The 3610-nt window shown below is 36.2% G+C and overlaps 1 pseudogene; it reads left to right on the top strand.

The window, feature by feature from the left end:
* Positions 1–837: 837 nt before the first annotated feature.
* LOC107719441 (trace amine-associated receptor 1-like) lies at positions 838–1778 on the top strand (annotated as a pseudogene).
* Positions 1779–3610: the final 1832 nt, after the last annotated feature.

Below are 3610 nucleotides of genomic sequence, written 5' to 3'. Positions count from 1 at the left end.
GTGTATCAGAACTTAATTAACATACAGACTACAGCTGTTACAACAGGAGCAACTTAATTTACATTAAGGGTAGTAAACTGTAACTGTGTAAAAGGTTTAAGAGTTTAAGATATTCTGGGTTCATTCCGACTCCGTTGAACCCAAGGTACTACATGTACTTTGTCACTGCTATGCTGAAATAAACATCTTCATCAAGATCTTCAACGTCCTCATCACTTTTTCTTACACTATATTAAATTTGTCCCTAAGAGTCATATACTTCTCAAAATTCAGCTGTTGTTTGTGATGAGGTAGAATGTATTTTTATTTATATGTAAAACGCCTAAATGGCAAATAGCACTTTTCTTCATAAATTGACTCCGACAACAGCAGGGGCAGTTATTTTTTTTTTTAGGTATTTCCCCCTTAGTGTTTATCAAAATAAAATGTTTATTTTATTGAGATGCAGCTTCAGGGCCCTGTTGTCTTTGTTGCATTTTCTGCTGATATCTTGTAGAGTTTTGGGAAGATTACGTTGCTTTGGAAACGCAAATGTTGGGTGATGTGACAGGAGGGAGGCTGTTATGAAATTCTTGTGATATAAATGTGTGCTCTCTGCTCCATGAGGTGGTTCATTGTAGAAGGAAAGGTAAGAACATAGATGAGAGTCTGTGCCTGGAGCATTATGCAAAATAAGATTTCAGTGCAGATTTATTCTCCTGTTTGGTCGATTTAAGTGTTGCATTGAAAATCTAGTGAGTTTTTAACATGTAATTAATTCATAGAGATGCATAAATCTTTAAAGGCTGAAATTGACTTCACTCCATTGTTTTAGGGAAGCTCCAGTGAATTGTGTAAATGGACGTCCAAATCAACATCAGCCAAAATGGAATCTGGGAAAAGCCTTTCCTCTGTTATGAGTTTAGTAACAGGTCTTGTCAGAGATTTATCTATCCGTTGGAAACTCGAATATTGCTCTACATCCTTTTTAGCGTTTCTTCAATTGTCACAATCATAGGAAACCTGCTTGTGATCATAACGGTCATTCATTTCAAGCAGCTTCACACACCAACTAACTACCTCATCCTGTCTCTGGCCGTGGCCGATCTGCTTGTAGGAGGAGTTGTGATGCCTCCCAGCATGCTGCGCTCCATCGAGACGTGCTGGTATCTGGGAGATTTGTTCTGTAAAATACACAGCAGTCTTGATGTGACATTATGCACTGCGTCAATATTAAATCTATGTATCATTTCTTTAGACAGATATTATGCCATATGTCACCCTTTTCAATATCACAGTAAAATGACATCACTTGCCACACTAGTTATGATTATTATCTGCTGGACTGTTTCAGCTGCTCTGGGGTTTGGCATGATCTTCATGGAGCTTAATATTCTTGGCATTGAGGATTTTTACTATGAAAACGTTGACTGTGATGGAAAATGCTTGGTGTTTCAGAGCAGAGAAGCAGCTACTGTAATGTCATTGGCCTGTTTTTATGTTCCTGCTTTTGTCATGCTCTGTGTGTACCTCAAGATCTTACACGCAGCTCAACGGCAGGTTCAGGCCATCCAGAGTGTGACTGGATTCCTTTTTTCCTTTGCAATCTTATCGATCCCTTCATCGGTTACTCTGTACCACCACTGCTATTTGACTTGTTCCTGTGGATCGGCTATTATAATTCCACCTGTAATCCCATAGTGTACGCCTTCTTTTACAGCTGGTTCAGACATGCTTTCAGAGTCATTCTGTCTGGAAGAATATTTCAGAGTAATTCTTCAAGGACAATGTTATTGTAAATGTGAAATCACAGTGATCCTAGCCAAATGCCTTTATTGAAACATACTGATGTGTTCATGATCTGTGTTAGCTGTCATATTGCTGTATTTTGATAGCTGATGGGCCTCAGAATTTTAATATTGTATTTTTCTTTGTGCCCAATTCTGTCTTAGCAACACAGAAATAAAGTCCATTTGCCATGTTCACTGATCATCACTTGATTTAGAACTGACTCAACCAAAAAAATTATATAGTGAGTTTTAAATTAGTCTTTGACTTGTTTAAAATATCTCTAATTGTACTTGAAATAGTGTGTCTTGAATGTAGAGAATGTATCTTGAATAAAATTTTTTTATTTTGTAATACTTTACAATAATGTTTCATTTTTAACATTTGTAAACTATTTTGTTAACAAGAACTAACAATGAACAGCATTTCTTAATCTTAGCTGATGTTAATTTCTGCATTTACTAAAACCTAAAAGTTGAATCTGTTAAAGGGGTCATATGATGCGATTTCAATTTTTCCTTTCTCTTTGGAGTGTTACAAGCTCTTGGTGCGTAAAGAAGATCTGTAAAGTTGCAAACACTAAAGTCTCAAAACCAATTTGGCCAATCACAACGCACTGGATAGCTGGCTAATCAGAGCACACCTCGCTTTTCAGACCGATTAGTTTTGTAAAAATCGACGCGTTTCAGAAAGGCGGGGCATAGAGGAGAAACAATAGTGTACAGTATGTGGAAAATAATGTGTTTTTTTTAACTTTAAACCGCATAAACACATTTCATTACACCAAATACACAAAATAATGTTCTTTTTAGCAGCATCATATGACCCCTTTAACATTAGTTAATGCACTGTGAGCTAACATGAACAAATATTTTATTAACTATAAACATTAACAAAGATTAATACATGCTGTAAAATATATATTAACTAGCCTAATGTTAACAAATGAGAACTTATTGTGATGTTTTACTATCATTGTACATGGAAGTGAAATAAATGCCAGTACAGCAAGACTTAATACTCTGTTATGCAGTGTTGCTTCTCAAATTTGTTTTGTTATAAAGATTTTATTTTATTTTTTTCAGTGCAGAGACCTGCCTGTGGTAAAACAGCATGATCAGTGCTTGATCTAATCTAATGCAGTCACACAAACTGAGCTCATGTTACAAAAGCTGCTGTGGCCTTTATTGTGTTTGTTCTTGTGTGTCATTTTAGTAGGCCTGTGTAACTGTTTATTGTGGTTTCTTCCCCTTAAAAGTCATTATTGGAATCCTTGTCATCCTGCCTGCCTCCACACACCGTGTCGTGACAGCCTGTGTGTGTGTATATGGTATTCCCTATGTTATGAGGACCAAATGTCCCCACAAGTATAGTAATACCAATTTTTGACCTTGTGGGGGCATTTTTTTGGTCCCCATGAGCAGTGTTGGACAAGTTACTCTGAAAATGTAATCAAATTACTGATTACTGATTGCTCCTTTTAAAAGTAATCACGTTACTTTCCTGATTCCTTTATTTCAAAAGTAATTAGTAATTAGTTACATTACTTTTTTCTCCATGAAATTTATGAAATCCCAGCATACACGCTCCCGATAAATATTTGTTATTAAAGCATCAACATTCACAGAACACTGTTATTTTTAACTAAAGCAAGCGGCTGCTGCGTGCATGGTTTGGCATGGCAGAATGCCAGCAAAGAGCGCTGCATTTATAATCTCTAAAAGACATCTCAGTTCATCGCAATCTCACAAATCTCTGTTATAACACAATAAATATATGCATAATGAATCTTTCATAATGTCTACAATTCGTGTGCTATAATGAGAGGATTCGTGAGCACGCA

The sequence above is a fragment of the Sinocyclocheilus rhinocerous genome, unplaced genomic scaffold (assembly GCF_001515625.1).
Source record: "Sinocyclocheilus rhinocerous isolate Xijiao unplaced genomic scaffold, SAMN03320098_v1.1 scaffold303, whole genome shotgun sequence".
Taxonomy (NCBI): Eukaryota; Metazoa; Chordata; class Actinopteri; order Cypriniformes; family Cyprinidae; genus Sinocyclocheilus; species Sinocyclocheilus rhinocerous.
Note: the sequence above shows the minus strand (reverse complement) of the source record. Positions and strands in the feature narration are given on the sequence as shown.